We start from the raw sequence: 18264 nt of genomic DNA on the forward strand, positions 1-18264 counted from the left end.
GTGACACCGCCGCTGCCTGGTGGTGGGGCGCCCGGGGCTGATGGAGTGGGGCAGCAAGATGGGATCCCCTCCACGGGTAGGGGAGGTGAAGTCCCGGGGCCCTGTGTCGGAATACAGGAGTGATGGCTGCTGGAGGTGGCGCGCTGGATCGGACCGGGGGACAGTGGTGTATTCACAGTTCAATAATTTCACACAAGTCCAGTAGTAAACCAAGTTGCCAGTGGCCGGCTGCCTTTGGAGGGTGAACTCTGGTCCCGGACCCAGGTTGATGAGCAGATAACCCTTCCTCATGCACTTTGTGTTTCCTTCACTTTTGGACAACTTCGCATGGAACGGAGAAGTTCACTCATGGTTTTATTTGTGTTGGGAGCTGTGGCCCGCAGAAGCTGACCTTTGGGATTTCAGTGGGTTCTTGGCGGACACCCTATGCCCTGGTTTGGGCTTCCGTTTCACTCTATCTGGGCAGTGAATTGGAACTATGTCTGGAACCTTGTCCCTGGCTGGATAATTGCAGAGGGGCTTGCAACCTTCCTCACACTAGGGTCCAGGCACCCCGACTGTGCACTGCCTCTGGACCGGATTCCCGCTGTTGGTACCAGCGGGCTACAACCCTGCCCCGGTCCAATTTAGGTCTCCCGCGACCGGATTTCCGTCGCCTGTGGCCTGAGTCTGCCACCTAGCCAAGTAGTCCAGGGGCTACGACCCCTGACCACACTACAGTCAGCTCTTCACACTTCAACTGTCAAAGCTTATCTCCTCAGCTTCACTGTTCCACTCAACTCATGTGTTCCCGCCCTCGACTCCTCAGGACCCCTAGGTGGGCGTTCTCATCCGCCTGATCCTGCCCACTGGTGTGTCCTAGTTATCTTGAGGGGGTGACTAGGGTTTTATGGCTGTGTGTTATGTCTAAGTGTGGGTTGTGATGGTAACAAGGAAGATGTGAAATATTTGTGACTACCAGGTTTTGCCAGGGCATCACAGAAACTCTTTAGAAATTTTTGCATTGACAAAAAATACACGTAGATAGTAAAAATAGGTGCACGGACCAAAACCAGATGAAGATCTGATCCAGAACACTTGATAAAAAATAGATGGACAAGTGAATTTGGCCTTAGGCCTCCTTCACACATCTGAATCTGGTACGTATGTTGCTGTTTTTACATGTATCGGGATCACGGACATGAACATACCCATTAAAATCAATGGGTCTGCACAGACATCAATGATTTCTCACTGACCCTGTTTCTGTGCAGCGCACTTGCATGTCTGTGTGTTCTGCATGGAGACAAGTCCGTTTTTCTCTGGCATCACTAGTGTTACATGGACCACACATTGTGACACGTACCAGAGAAGACACATATTTCTCAAATAAAATTATTTTTTTACTTACCTGTCTCCAGCGATGCTGTCTCCAGCTGCTGCTGTCTCCTGCTTCCAGGTCGGCTAATTATGCTCATGAATATTCACTGCACCATGACTCTGAAGTAACAGCAGCGGGGAGATAGCAGCGGCCAGAGACAGGAGAGCTGGAGAAATTAGCACCACGGAGAGCAGTGTCAGGGACAGGTGAGTATAGGAGGGCCTTATCTCCGTGTTCTATCCGTCAGAACACACGTGTGCCAAAATCACGGCACACGGAGGGGCAAATGCATCTTTAACACGTCAGTGAAAAATATATATGTTTTGACTGACATGTGAAAGAGGCCTTACACAAAGTGAGAGAAATAGCGACAGATTAAGGCTGGACTCACACGAGCGTATGGCATCCGATGCGACATACTAATGAGTCCCGGCTCAGGCTCTGCTGCGAGCGTGAGCCGAGTGTTATGCGACTGTGACCCGATCCTGCAATCAGGTCACAGCTGTGAAGCTGAGGACGGGCGCTGCGGAGGAGAGGGAGGGGTTAATCCCCCCATCTCCTCCATTGTTAGCCTGTGCGTATATCGCATTGCACTGAGATAATATCTGAGTGCAGTCCGATGTATCTCTCGCACCCATTCACTGGAATGGGTGCGAGTGATACAGCTCTAGCAGAAAATCACAGCATGCTGCCGCTTTTCTCGCATCCAGAATCTGAATGCGAGAAAAGCTGACTAACTGCTCTCCCTCATTGACTAACATAGGTCCGAGTGCAATGTGAGATTTTCTCGCATTGCACTCGTCCGATTTTCACGCTCGTGTGAGTGTACCCTAAAAGTGGAAAGCATATGTCAATTACATTGTTTCATGGTCATTCCTCCACAGACTGTACTTTTAACATCACAAGAAAAAAAGTTGTACTTCAAGTTGTACTAAGGATATTTGACCCCCCCCCCGTTCTATTAAATAGAGAAATAAAAGGGATGAAAATTATAACAAAACTTACAAAATAGTGACATGTAATATTGATATATATTGCATATTAAAAAGGCAAAAAGCATCATATTAATAAAATAGAGTATTTCAATAAAAGACAAGGTAAGCAAAACTGTCAGTTCAGGTCGAACGCGGAGTTGTTCATTAAAATGAGGGCATAAATACTGTGAAACTTGCCTAATGCATATAATAAACAGTTCTAAAATATTATGTATACAGGGTGTATACACATCGATATACATGTACATAAAATAAAAACTGCAATACAATAATCCACCCATGACCTTTTTTTTAATTCATTCCTAGCATACCTTTAATCACTCTATGCTCACTGTCAGCATTGAAGCTGACAATATCTGAAAGTAAATAATTTGTCCTGACAGCTTGAGAGGAGGCCATCACTTGGTAATGAGCTCGGAAACAAGTGAAATGCGTCTCTCAATAGATGAACAACACCGCTGAAAGATTACTTGTTTAGAACTTTTCTAAGTCATGTCTTTTACCTTGAAATGTGTCTTTCCAGCATTTGGCAGGGAACATGTTAAATCTCCAGCCTTGGCAGCATGGTTGAAGAGCAGGTAATGAGCCATGGAAGAACAGCCATCTGTTGCTGGAGATATTTAGATTTATATTGTGCAGTTGTTGGTGAGAGCAGGATTTCATAAAACAACAGAAAGTGACAGAGAAAAGGACAAGTACCTAGAAAAAACTATGGTACAGCTGCAGCCAATGACATTGCAGCAAATTACCTAAAAAAAAAAAATCACCTTTCAGTTATGTAAGTACCCTCGGGAGAATAAGGAATTAGCTTAACACAAGGTAAATATGTAAGGAATGCTGCTGAAGTCATAGTAGGCTAAATAGGATCATTTGTGTCTTATGGAATTTTTTATTGGATATCCGTTGCAATGTATAGCAAAATAAAGATACAAAATGTTTTCAGAAAACTAAATCATGGTGATATGTTTGCATTTCTGTTTTGACTGCTTAAAAGCAACCCAACGGCAATATAAAATTTTTAAAACAGAGAAACATTTTATTTTACTATCATTTTATTATTTTGCACGTCCTTTATATTCTTCTTTTAAGCCATTTTTGTCTAACTGATGCTAAATGTTACATCCGATAGTGGCAGCTATTATATTGCACATTGGAGTTGTCACTTTGATTTCCAGAAACCTATATTTTCATTTCATTTTGCTTTTTTATATAGTGTTACATTGCATAACATACAGTTGAAACTAGAAATTACATACACTATATAAAAATACACATCTGCATGTTTTTCTCAGAATCTGACATGAAATCAGAATAAACCTTTGCCATTTTAGGTCAATTAGGAACCAAAATTATTTATACTTGCAAATGCCAGAATAATGAGAGAGAGAATGTTTTAAGGCATATTTATTACTTTCTGCAAAGTAAAGAGTATACATACATTGCATTAGTATTTGGTACCATTGCCCATAAACTGTATGACTTGGGTCAAACATTTTGGATATCCTTCCACAAGCTTCTCACAATAGTTGGTAGGAATTTGGGCCCATTTCTCCTGACAGAAACTGAGCCATGTTTGTAGGTCGCCTTGCTCGCACCTGTCTTTTCAGCTTTGCCGATAAATTTTCAATAGGATTAAGATCAGGGTTTTGTGATGGCCACTCCAAAACATTGACTTTGTTATCCTTAAGCCACTTTGGAACCAGTTTGGCAGTATGCTTCAGGTCATTGTTAATTAGGAAGACCCATTTCTACCCAAGCTTTAAGTTCCTGGCTGGTGTCTTGAGATGTTACTTCAGTATTGCCCCATAATCTTCTTTCCTCATGATGCTATCTATTCTGTGAAGTGTATCAGTCTCTCCTGCAGCAAAACAACCCCACAATATAATGTTGTCACCCCCCCCCCCCCCGTGTTTCACAGCTGGGTGGATGTTCTTGGGCTTCAAAGCATCTCCTTTTTCCTCCAAATGTAATAATGGACACTATGGCCAAATAGTTCAATTTTACTTTCGGTGAGACCACAGGGCATTTCACCAAAAATTAAGGTCTTTGTTCCTGTGTCCATTTGCAAACATTAATCTAGTAGCAGTAATGGCTTCTTTCTGGCAGTGTGGCCTTTCCACCCACGTTGATACAGTACTCGTTTCACTGTGGATAATGACACAATCTTACCAGCTTCTGCCAGCATCTTCAAAAGGTCTTTTCCGTTTCTTCTTGGGTTGATATGCAAATGTCTGACCAAATCACGTTCATCTCTGGTACACTGAACTCATCTCCTTCCTGAGCAGTATGATGGCTGGAGATTCCCATCTTGTTTGTACTTGCATATAATTGTTTGTACAGATGAACAAGGCACCTTCAGGTATCTGGAAATTGCACTCAATGATGAATCAGACTTGTGCAAGTCCACAATTCCCTTCCTGAGATCTTGTTTGATTTATTTTGACTATCTTTTAACAGCTTCTATATTCACACATCTTTGAATTGGCAATCAAAATGAACCCTAGGGGCAAGTGTTTTTCCTCATTAGGCAATTTCAAAAAAGGTTGCTTTCTGCTAGACCTGTGTAGTCCTGTTGGATTTGCTTTTTATTATTGTTTGCAATGGTTTATCCTTTGATAATTTGAAGGGCAAACTATACATCAGGGCTGGGAAAAGTGAGGCTTGCCTTCTGGCTGTTACAGTCCTTCATACCATGCCCTCCCTCACCGCCAGTCCTCTGCCGCCACTGCTGCCTGCCTCCTAATGTCATCACTGTTGGTATCAACAGAGGACGATGTCGCTGGCTCTATTTTCCATCCTTCAGCGTGAGGCACAGCAGATGCTCTGACGTCACATCATCGCGTGTGCTGTTCTGGGCACCAGTGCACTAAAGGCCAAAGTAGAGCACCAAGAGAATGGGAGTGAGGTGAGTATGTGGTGGAGGTTTATTATTTGTATGGAATGTTTTCGTGTATGTAGGAGGCTATGTGGAGGCTCATTAAGTATATAAGAGAATATGTGGGTTCATAATGTAAATAGAAGGTTATGTGGGGCTCATAAAGTATATAGGAGGCTATGATGGGCTAATAGTGTATATAGGAGTATATATGGGTCATAAAATATTAACAGGATGCTATGAGGGGCTCTATATGTATAGTATATAGTAGGCTATCTGGAACTCAATATGTATATAGGATGCTATGTGGGGCTTAGAAATGTATATAGGAGATTATCTGGGGTTTATAATATATATAGGAGGCTATGTGGGGCTCATAATGTATTTAGGAGGCTATGTGAGGTTTCATGATGTATTTTGGAGGCTATGTGGGGCTCATACTATATAGGAAATGCTATGTGGGGGCCCTTGCTGTATATAGTAGGCTGAGTGGCATGGTGGTCAATGATCAGCACTGCAGTGCTAGGGTCATGGATTCAAATCCCACCAATGACATCTGCGATGAGTTTGTACTCTCTCCCTTTATTTGCATGGGTTTCCTCCAGCTTCTCTGTTTTTCTCCCACACTCCAAATATATACTGATAGGGAATATAGATTGTGAACCCCAATGGGGACAGTGTTGCTGATGTATATAAAGTGCTATGGAATTAAAGGTGCTATATACGTGAATAAATATTATTATATGTTGGAGCTGTATATAGGAGGCTGTATGGGTCTCAAACTGAATATAGGTGGCTATGTGAGACCCATACTGTATATAGGAGGTTATGTGAGGTCTCACACTGTATATAGAAAGAATGTATGGGGGTTCATGCTGTTTATAGAGGGGCTATTTTGGAGGCTCATATTGTATCTAAGGGGCTATGTTGGGGGCTCACTCTGTATACAGAGGGGCTGAGTGGGGGCTCATACTATATGTAGGGGGTTGTGTGGGTGCTTATGGTGTACATAGAGGAATGTAGAAGGGCTATGTGACGACTCACACTGTATATAGAGGGGCTATGTGGGGGTTCACACTGTAAATAGAGGGGCTATGTGGGGGGCGCACACTGTATATAGAGTGGCTATGTGATGACTCACACTGTATATAGAGGGGCTATGTGGGGGGCTCATACTGTATATAAGGGCTGTGTGAGCGGCTCATCCTGTATGTAGGAAGCTATGTGAGGGCTCATACTGTATTTTGGGGGGCTGTGCGTGTTTTTTGGAAATATCTGCTGGACGTATACTGTCTACTTGACATATTATTCTTATCCTTCCAAGGTAGAAACTATTGAAACTGTCAAATGCCATCTGCAGTACTATCATTCTTCTCAACAGATCTTTCTGCTTTCAATTTTGCCTGCAATTTGTTGAATCAGAATTGTGTGTCTATAACCTAAAAAATAAATTAGATTCACCAACTTTCAAGACTGTTCATGTCTCACTGTAATTCCACCGTCCCGCAGGTTTTTGGGCATCATTAACATGTAGCATCACTGTAGTTTGTGTCACAGACTGTGCAACTGTTCAAATAAAAAAAAAAATGTTTAGGGAATGACCAGCTAGGTTATTAGCTCCAATTCACTGTATTATCCCCTTAGTGACCAGGCGAAATTTTTAAAGTCAGACATATGTCACTTTATGATATAATAACTCTGGACCTTCATCACATCTCAGTGATTTTGAGTTCTTTTTTTGTGATACATTGTACTTGATGTTAATAGTAAATTTAAGTAGATGTGTTTTGTATTTACCGTAATTAAAAAAAATCAGAAATTAGAAAAATATTTTTTAAAATTTGCAATTTTCAATCTTAGAATGGTCATCACTTTAATGTGGATAGTCAGACCACACAAAATAGTTAACATTACATTTCCCTTATGTCTTCCTTACATAAACACCATTTGTCAAAGATCTTTTATTTTTATTAGGATGTCAGAAGGTTTCAAAATGTATCAACAATATTTTATATTTTCAAGGAAATTTACAAAACCTACTTTTCTATGGATCTATTTGGTTTTGACGTAACTTCAAAGGACGTATAGCTTGGAAAAAAAAACAAAACTGATACCATTTTAAAAACAGCACCTCTCAGCATATTAAAAACTGCTGTCAGGTGGTTTATTAAGGAATTAATACAAAATGGCATGACAGGAATGAAAAAAAATATTTTTCCACCTAAATGTTGCTAATTTCTCAACAGCTCACTAAAGCCACCAGACTCCAAGGCCATAATTTAGACCTGAATTGCTATGGCAACCATCAGGACCACACAATTATCACCTTAGAATGCAGATTTTGTTAACGATGGAGCCCTCACACTCTCTTAATCATCTAGATGAGGTAGTCATTATTTACAGCAGCGTCTAAGGGGTTATAGTGGTGTCACACACAGCGACGACGACCACGACGTCGCTGCTACGTCACCATTTTCTGTGACGTTGCAGCGACGTCCCGTCGCTGTCGCTGTGTGTGACATCCAGCAACGACCTGGCCCCTGCTGTGAGGTCGCCGGTCGTTGCTGAATGTCCAGCTTCATTTTTTCGTCGTCGCTCTCCCGCTGTGAAGCACACATCGCTGTGTGTGACAGCGAGAGAGCGACGAAATGAAGCGAGCAGGGAGCAGGAGCTGGCGTCTGGCAGCTGCGGTAAGCTGTAACCAGGTTAAACATTGGGTAACCAAGGGAAGACCTTTCCCTGGTTACCCAATATTTACCTTTGTTACCAGCGTCTGCCCTTGCTGCCAGTGCCAGCTCCCTGCTCTCTGCACATGTAGCTGCAGTACACATCGGGTAATTAACCCGATGTGTACTGTAGCTAGGAGTGCAGGGAGCCAGCGCTAAGCAGTGTGCGCGGCTCCCTGCTCTCTGCACATGTAGCTGCAGTACACATGCGGTAATTAACCCAATGTGTACTGTAGCTAGGAGAGCAGGGAGCCAGCGCTAAGCAGTGTGCGCGGCTCCCTGCTCCCTGCACATGTAGCACAGCGACGCGTGTCGTTATGATCGCTGCTGCTTCTGCTGTGTTTCACAGCTAAGCAGCGATAATAACAGCGACTTACAAGGTTGCTGATGCGTCACAGAAAATGGTGACGTAACAGCGACGTCATTGTCGCTGACGCTATGTGTGAACCCAGCTTTAGTTGGCCATAGTCAATGACAACACCCATTGTCACTGATCCAGCAACATGTCAGCTATACTGGACAGCTGACAGCTGCTGCATTTTCATCCATTTGGAGATGCTATTCTCTTATAACTCAGGTCAGTAAAAAGACGTATTGATGGTCACTAAAAGTTTTTATATCAGAACAGAAGGATGTGTTTTTTGGAAAGATTCATAGTGGTTATGAACCAGCTGATTATTATGGCATCAAGACAATGACAACAGTGATATTTCAGGACTGTGATGTTTCATGAGAGATCGTGACTGGTGTCAGGGGCCGAACCAATAGGCTAATATTCATTCGGCTCAACATTAATGCCAACATATAATTATTATTTTATATTACTATTAATTTTATTACTTAATATTGAACACAATTGAGTATGTGAACATCCCCTATATACACACAACCCCCTATATACAGCATGAGCTATCACATATCTCCCTATATAACTTATGAGCTCACACATCCCCCCATATAGAGTATGAGCCCCCACACAGCCCTCTATATACAGTATGAGCTCTCACTCAGCCCATATATATATATATATATATAGTGTGAGCCACCAACATAACCCAACATATACAGTATGAACCCCAACTTAGCCCCTCTATAGAAAGTGTGAGTCTCCAACATAGCCCCTTACATAGAGAGTGAGAAACGTAGGACACCAAATACATCAAGCATGAATGATATCAAGTCAGGGAGCAGTTTGCACAGTCAAACGCTCTGACTTTCTATTGATGGACACCACATGAGTGTTTGTCACCCATGACACACTAATGACAACGCCCCATAGTGCATCATATATACATTATGATTCCACATAGCCTCATGTATACATTTCTGAGCCCCACATAGCCTACTCTTTCTACTAGGAGCCCCCAAATAACCCTTATAAACAGTATGAGCTCTCACATAGCCCCTCTATATACAGTATAAGCTCTCACGTAGCCCCTCTATATACAGTGTGAGCCCCACATAGCCCTTATATATACAGTGTGAGCCCTCACATAGCCATCCTATATACAGTATAGGCCCCCACATAAACTCCTAAATAAAGTATGAACCCCACATAGCCTCCTATATACATTATGAGCTCCACATAGTCTCCTATATAGATATTGAGGCCAACATAGCCTCCTTATTTACATTTATGAGCCTTTCATAGTCTTATATATACACATTATGAGACCCACATGGCCTTCTATAAACAACATGAGCCCCACAAAGCCTCCTATACATATTATGAGCCTCCATACAGCCCATTTGTACAGTATGATACCTCACATAGTCTCCTATATACATTATGAGCCTCCACATAGGCTCCTATATACTTTATAAGCCTCCACATAATTTCCTACTGTAGCATTCAGTCCAGGAGTGGATCCACGGGATCATGCACTGGACTCCCCCAGGGAGGCCACCAGGAGTGAACCCCTATACAGGAACTGTCTGGCAACCACCCCAGAGGGCCTAGATGCACAGCAGCCGGAACACAGGCGGGAAACAGGGAGTGTCCTTGGAAAGTCCAGGCAGAACATGGGGACCGATCCCGCGGTGGCTTCGGACCAGAGGGAATCTAGCCGGATGACCGGAGCCGGGTGAAGACAGCAGGCGAAGTCCGGAACCAGTGGTAAACGCAGGCTGAAGCCATCGGAGGTTATCCAGAGCCGGTGGCGGAGTGAAGCAGAGGGAAGATGGTGAAGTCCACTGCTAACGATCACCGGGGAATCTCCAGGGAGCCGGAAGAGCTGAGGCATACACCGGGTGTCAGGTTCTGAGGGTAGAGACAGGGTTAATCCAGGAACAGAACACAGAGGGCTTGAACACTAGCACAAGAGACTAAGCTGCAAGAACTCGTTGAACAAGCACCACCCGAATACAAAAGGAGTCTATTATACCCTGCACCTGTAATCGGCCATATCCTGTTCCAGGGATGCTTGCCCTTTAAGAAGAGGTGAATGAGCGTGCCCGCGCCCTAATGCACATGCAAGAAGCCCAGGAGCCGGAGACAAGCAAAGGAGGCCGGGGACAGGACGCAGGGGAGCCGGGGCAGAGTCCCGAGCCGCAGCAAACCGGCGGGACTGTCGAGCAGGGAGCTCAGGAGAGCTATATATCAGCTGATAATTCTCAGCAGATATATATATATATATATATATATATATATATATACACCGTATTTTTCGGATTATAAGACGCACTTTTCCTCCCAAAAATTTGGAAGGAAAATGAGGGGTGTGTCTTTAAATCTGAATATTGCTTACCGGGGGGCTGTCTGTGCGGTGATCGGGTGCGTTTGGGCGGCCGGGTGCTGTGGCTGCGTGTGGGCGGCCGGGTGCCTGTGGCTGCGTGCAGGCAGCCGGGTGCCTGTCGGTGCCGGCTACCTCTCTGTCCTGGAGGCCGGCTGGCTCTCTGTGCGGGTAGGCGACCTGCTGGCTGTCACTCTGTGTTTGCGGGCGGGTGGCTGTGCGGACTGCGGTGGCTGTGCGGCAGGTGACCCAGTGTGTCCACGGTCCCAGTTTCAAATGATGGTGCCAGGAGTCAGCGCGTGCGCAGATGGAGCCCTTGGATGAGAGCTCCATCTGCGCATGTGCCGCTCCAGGCGCCATCATTTGAATCGGGTCCGCGGACAGACTGGGACACTCACCGCACCGGCTTGCTCCACCACTGACCCTCCACAGCTGCTGCCACTACTGACCAGCCATCGCTGCCACCATTGAACCACCACCGCTGCTGCCACTACTGACCCACTGCTGCTGACGCCACTGACCCACCACCACTGCCACCATTGACCCACCATCCTATTTGGATATATATATTTGGGTGGAGATTCACCAGGGAGATGGGGGATCCCTATTATTCTATATGGGGGAGATAGGTGTACAAGTAAGATGACTTTTCTATATGCCGATGCTCTATGCCCGTGACTATGACTCTATGTCCAGCCTTCAATCCGCCTTCCCTGTGTGATGCACTAGCGCTCAGTTTGCAGGTTGGAATTCCGGGTGCATACACCCGGCGGTATCATTAGCAGTACCACGCATGCGTCAATGACGTCATGGAGGTTTCCTCCAGCGCATGCGTGGAATGTCTGCTGTTCACCGCCGTGTGTCTGCATATAATTATCAAGTCCCGGATTTCACCGCAGGTGAGCGCAATGATAGCGCCGCAGCTAGGCGGATGAATGCCGATCCATGGGATATTTAAGGGAGCATCTGGCGGCTTATACACAACGTGTGGTGGCCCTTGAGAAAGGCAGCCGAAACGCGCGTCGGGTCCGCGATCCTGGATATTCCCCACCTGTCTAGCCAACTACTGGGTATGTACTCACTACTCTCCGCTGGGTATGATGGTTCTTGTCCACCGTTAGCGGGTTCATTCACTTTTGTACCAGTTTAACTAGACTCTTTGAGGTTTACCTGAGAGCTTGCACCTCATAAGTATATTCACTCAATGAGTTATGGGATACAATTTATTTATTATGCCATAATTTTTCATGCAAGCTGTATGATTTATATCTGGATCTCCACATAGTGAGGTTACTTCTTTTTTAGCCTATCATTGTTAGTACGCCTTTATACACACATTGTTGTGTTGTTGATTTCTGATATCCTTAATAAAGCTTTCATAAAAACTCCATTGTGTGTTATCACATTTTTCTAGTATGATCAGGAGTTTAATCTTATAATGGTAAGAGATTGGGGGTGTTTTGCACCTAATAAGAACACTGTTTCTGAACATGTTGTATTGTAGTTCCCCCTTTTCATGAAAACTGTTCTAATTGACCCACCATCGTTGCAACCAAGGACCTGCTGCTTCTGCCAGCACAACCTCTGCCTCCTGTGACCCCGCTTCACCACCACTGCTGCCACCCTCCGGTAAGACAACACCGGAGTATAAGTTGAACCCTATTTTTATTTTTTTTTACCTTTTTTTATCTCTAAATTTGGGGTGATTCTTATAATCCGGTGCGTCTTACAAAATGAGTATATATACAGTATATCGCTAAATATTATACAATTCTAAAGAGTAATTTTTATAGTTTAAGGACAACATATTTTGAGGTATATATACCATACTCGAACAGCATTTGGTCTGACACCTATCATATTATCCTCATTAGCATATTCCAGTAGCACTTCCATGGGGCAGTGATATTCACTGGACCAGATTGAGTTATTTAGAGGCAATGTATTCTATTATTTTGTTTCTCATTTTTTTTTCTCCAGTTTTCTTTCAACATTTAACTAAACTTTTTGGGATATAATAACTGATTTAAAAATGTGAATTATATTTCATTGCTACATAATAAAAGTATTGATTACTGGTAGATTAAGTGAATATAGAAATTTTGGTGATTGGTTTGTCTTTTATCATTGTATCTTTTTTGCCTGTGTGGATGTCGGAGTACACTAGAGCACTGTAATTCACTTCACCGTGCAAATTCTCTTTAGCGACATCCTTAAAGGGAACCTGTCATCAGAAATTTAGCTATAAACCTAAAAGTTTCCCCCTCTGCAGCTCCTGGGCTGCATTCTAGGAAGCTTCCTATAGTTTTTGTGGCCCCTTTTATTCCAAAATAAATACTTTATAAACTTGTACCTTTTCGTATGCAAATTTCTTAAATCGTCCATGGGGGCGGGCTGCCTGATGTACGTTGCTGTCCTCCTGCCGATTTACGCCGCCCCCGAACGCTGAATTTCAAACCTCAGGACGCCGCTCCTGGGCGCCCGTGGTACTGCGCATGCGCTGTGCTACTGTAGCGGTGCCGTGCACTGCGTGCACGTGTGACCGCTGGTGACGCTTTGCGCGGGCACCGACTGCTCCGTCCGCTCCTCCCATCTATTTCCTGCTGCTGAGCAGGATGGGAAGGAGGTGACGTCCGGTCATCTGGCCAGCGAGCAGAACGCTGGAGGAATAGGCGAAAGTGCAGTCACGAGGTTATGGGCGGCACTTGCTGGTGACACTCACAGCGCCGCCCATAACTTCGTGCCCACGCAAAGCGTCACTAGCGGTCACACGTGCACGCAGTGCACGGCACCGCTACAGTAGCACAGCGCATGCGCGGGACCACGGGCGCCCAGGGGCGGCGTCCTGAGGTTTGAAATTCAGCGTTCGGGGGCGGCGTAAATCGTCAGGAGGACAGCAACGTACATCAGGCAGCCCGCCCCCATGGAAGATTTAAGAAATTTGCATACGAAAAGGTACAAGTTTATAAAGTATTTATTTTGGAATAAAAGGGGCCACAAAAACTATAGGAAGCTTCCTAGAATGCAGCCCAGGAGCTGCAGAGGGGGGAACTTTTAGGTTTAAAGCTAAATTTCTGATGACAGGTTCACTTTAAAATCTATTTGTGAGGTCAAGGTAACCAGTTTATTCTTGCTGCTCCCCTAGTTATTATTATTAATATATTGTAATGTAAATCCAATACAGTTCTAGGCGGTATGGGCCTGTCTATTTATTACTACTTGTATGGTCTTGACCAAGGGGTCGTTGATCACATGGTGAATATACAGAGCATCCTACAGACACGTCTCCAGAGAGTCCTGTGAGCAATGCCCTAATAGCACCAAATGAAAATGCCCGTATCTTTTGAATTGTATAGCTGATTTCCTCAAGAGGCTCAATGGCTGATAATTAATTTGTGATATTTATTGTTTTTCTACGTGGTATACTAAATTGTATTCTATTGTTAAAAAAACCCTCAAAACTATAGCGGATGCCTCAATATTTTTTTTTTTTACCATAATCACTATATGGTGATTAGTAATGAACATGTGTGCTCACCACTGTTTGATACTTGATCAAGCATCGGGGTTGATCGGGTTTGCTCGTTACTCGATCTTGTATTGTAGGTGCTCTAGCGCCATGCTTGAGTCTGTGCCCTGAATATTTTGCATCTATTTTCAACCACTAAACATGCAGGAATTGCCTAACAATCACTGTAATGCCATACTGGCATTACTGTGATGGGCCGTTCATATTGTGCAATTGGGTTATATAAAACATGGTGACACGACGCTCGGCACACGCTACCCAGAAACAGGGTATACAGAGCTGCTTGAGAAGGGATAGTGTATTAGTTTAGCATTAAAGGCATATAGACAGGGAATATTTCCATACAGTCCTGTCTGTTGCACCCTAAAACCAAAAGTCCTTTTCAGGACTACATATATTCTATTCTAGTCCCTACTAATACCGCTCTTAGCTATATTTAGTGTAGGGAGAGTTGCTGGAAAAGGGATAGTGATTATTGCCTTACCGTCCTTGCTGCTGCAACATAAAACCAAAAGTTCTTTTCAGTCCTACATCTAGTCTAGCCTCAATAAATACCTCTTTTAGCTGCATTTAGTATAGTGAAAGTTGATAAAAAAGAGATAGTGTATTAGTTTAGTATTAAAGGCACATAGGCAGTGATTAGTACTTTACAGCCCTTGCTGCTACAACGTAAAACCAAAAGAAAAGTACTTTTCAGTTGTACATATATTATATTCTAGTCCCTAATAATACCGCTTTTAGCTGCCTTTAGTGTAAAGAGAGTTGCTGGAGAAGGGATAGTGTATTAGTTTAGCATTATATTATTATATTATTATTATTATTATATTATCATTAAAGCATATAGGCATGGATTATGGCCTTACAATCCTTTCTTCTGCAACTTAAAACAAAAAGTACTTTTTAGTCCTACATGCATTCTGTTGTAGTCCATATAAATAATTATTATAGCTGCATTTAGTGTAGAGAGAGTTGCTTGAGAAGGGATCATATATTAGTTTTGCATTCCAGGCATATAGGCAAAGATTATTGCTTTATTGTCCTTGCTGCTGCACTGTAAAACCAAAAGGCCTTTTCAGTCGTACATCTATTCTATTCTAGTTCCTATTAATACCATTCTGCTGCATTTAGTGTAAGAGAGTTGCTTGAGAAAAGATAGTGTATTAATTTTGAATTAAAGCCATTGAGGCAGGGATTATTTCCTTACAGACCTTGCTGCTTCAACATAAATTTCAAAGTCCTTTCAGTCCTACATCTATTTTATTCTAGTCTCTATTAATATTGCTGTTAGCTGCATACGTAATTTAAAATGTGCATGGCATGCGGAAAGGGATGGGAAAGTGGACGTGTTGATGGTGGTGCACGCAGATGCCAAGGTCATGGGCTAAGAGAAACTGTGCCTGCTGTGAAAGGACAGCAAATATGCTGATCCCCATTGAGACTTATCTTTGTGTTCCAATAAGGTGGGGGGGCATAGGATACTAATGTTGAAGCCAAAGCAGTGCAAACAGGTGCTCAGGTGCTCAGTTGGATTGCAGATAATGTTTCCAGTCTGTTTCCCAGCACCACCCTGTCTTCTCACTAGCCAAGAGTCTGGACCACAAAATCCTCACCCTGATTCCCTTTCCTTCTTCTTCCCACCCTCCAATGGTGGGTCCTATTAGACAAGTGATCCCACACTGGGACACTTGGAGGAGCTCTTTACATTTAAATGTATTGATTCTGGCCTCTTGTCCTGCACGTTTCAAGTGTGACATGAGGAGATTGTGTGCAGTGATGCCCAAATATTGGAGGAGCCACATTGAGAAGACAATAGTGGGGAATGGCAATAATTGTCTCAAGAGTTGGATAATGATGAGACACAGTTGCCAACAAGTCTTGTTGTTAATTCAACAAGTCAGGAAGACAAACAGAGTGTGGAAGGGAAAGACGAGGTGGTGGATGATGAAGTCACCTACACAACCTGGGAAAGTGGCATGCAGAGCGAGGACAGCAGTGTAGAGGGGGAGGATCCACAGCACTGCAACAGGCAGGAAGAAGTAGTGGGGTAGCCAGAAGGAGAAGGTGTTATACTGTCCCCATAGCATACAGTATACAGGCGGCAAGTTCCCATTCCAAAGATTAGGTGTTCCCCAGTCTCGCTTTTTTTAAAGAAAGTACAGCCAATAAAAAAAAGATCATTTACTACCTGTGTCATGCCAACAAGAAAGGAGAAAAGGCGATCATAGAAGCCCAGACACACAATATTTGCCCTCACACGTAGTCCTATCTGATGATTAGATTGATGATTTCTACTATATATAATGAATATCAGTCCACTGTATCTCACCCTTTTTGCCTGTGTCATGCCAAGACTAGCAGGGGCCTGACCAGTACCAGCCTGACCAATACCAGCATGGTCAGGTACATGTCATCAAAGCATGCAACTAGGTGGGCTAAACTCCTGGGGTGACACCACTGCCTCTTCCCCTGGGCTATGTTCTTGCAAATGCCCTGTCCAGGACATAGGCACTCATCCCTCCCACCCTGCATTTGTCATGGCACATTCGTAACCATCATCAGCAGGACATAGGCACTCATCCCTCCCACCCTGCATCTGTCATGGCACATTCATAACCATCATCAGCAACCACAACCACTTCTCTAGTCAGTGCAGCATGTCCCTACCCCAGACCTTGGAATGCAAGTGGAAATAAGCAACCACCCACCCACAGATCCAAACACTAAATACTTGCACTTAGTGCATAGGCTTTACTAGTGTAGGAGTTCCACTCTTTTAAAATTGTAAAAAAAAATATTCTGATGTCTTCCTCCAAGTGTCTTCCATGGTGTATTGCAATCCCTCCTTTATTTTGTTGCTAGGTCTTGCACTTAGTAGATAGGCTTTACCAGTATAGGAGTCCCATGCTTTTAAAAATTGTAAAAAACTATTTTGAGGCCCTTCTCTACATGTCTTGCATTTCCTCCTTTAAATAAATACAGTGAAATATAGTGAGAGATGACCCGGACATTAAGGCTATGTTCATACATTGCATTTTTGCTGTGGTTTTTTTCAGTGTTTTTTTTCATGAGTTTTATGCACATTAAAGGGAATGCAGGCAGATCAAAGTGAGCCTGCACAGGACCTCAATGTCGGCTAGTGTAGAGGACGTAGAATGTGTCATCCACACTAGCTTCAGAAGGAGGACTAAGATGGCTGAAAGAAGAGGTGTGGGACCTGGAGAATAGAGACACCAATCCAACCAGTCTGCTCCGCAGCAACCGTTAGGTGAGTATGTCGCGGGCGGGGAGGACGCCGTGGCTGCTGCGCTCTCGCTAACGCTTGGGTCCGGCGCTGCTGCGGCTGCTGCTGCTGCTCGGTGGCTTGAGTGGTGGGCCGGACCCGGGGACTCGAGCGGCGCTCCTCGCCCGTGAGTGAAAGGGGTGGTTGGTTTGGGGGATTTAGTCCGTGACGCCACCCACGGGTCATGGTGAAGATGGGCACCACCGCTGCTGGTGACGGGAATCCTGGGAGCGATGGTAGAGAGCAGCTGGGTTGTTGTTTTCCCCCTCCGTGGGTAGGGGTTGGTGGTCCCGGGGCCCGATGATGGGACGGAGAGGCAGGGTCGGTGAGGTGCAGGGTTGCAGGGACAGCGCGGCGCGGTGCCGGATGGCACCGGTGTACTCACTCCGCAAGAAAGGTACAAAGTCCTCTGTAAACCAAACGGCTGGATAGACGGGTCCCGCAGCCGGCTGCTGTGTTTCTCCCCGGACAGGTGATGGCGGCTGTCTTTCCCTTGATGTTCTCCTTCTGACTACTATGGAATCCCAACGGTAGTCCACTCCCCGGTGTATGGGTACCGGAGGAGCCCGTTTGCCCGCAGGCGCTGGCCCTTGGGGCTCTAGCCTTAGGCGGTAGCTGTATACCCTCACGGTGTGGGCGGTTGCCTTCTATCGGGTCTTTGGCTGTTAGAAAACCCCTGGGGTTCTGGTCACACTCGGATTTAACTATTGTCGGCGGCTCCAAGCCTGGTCGGGGTCCGATGGCCCTGCCTGTGTGTGCTGGCTTCA

Source organism: Anomaloglossus baeobatrachus, chromosome 6 (assembly GCF_048569485.1).
Source record: "Anomaloglossus baeobatrachus isolate aAnoBae1 chromosome 6, aAnoBae1.hap1, whole genome shotgun sequence".
Lineage (NCBI taxonomy): Eukaryota > Metazoa > Chordata > Amphibia > Anura > Aromobatidae > Anomaloglossus > Anomaloglossus baeobatrachus.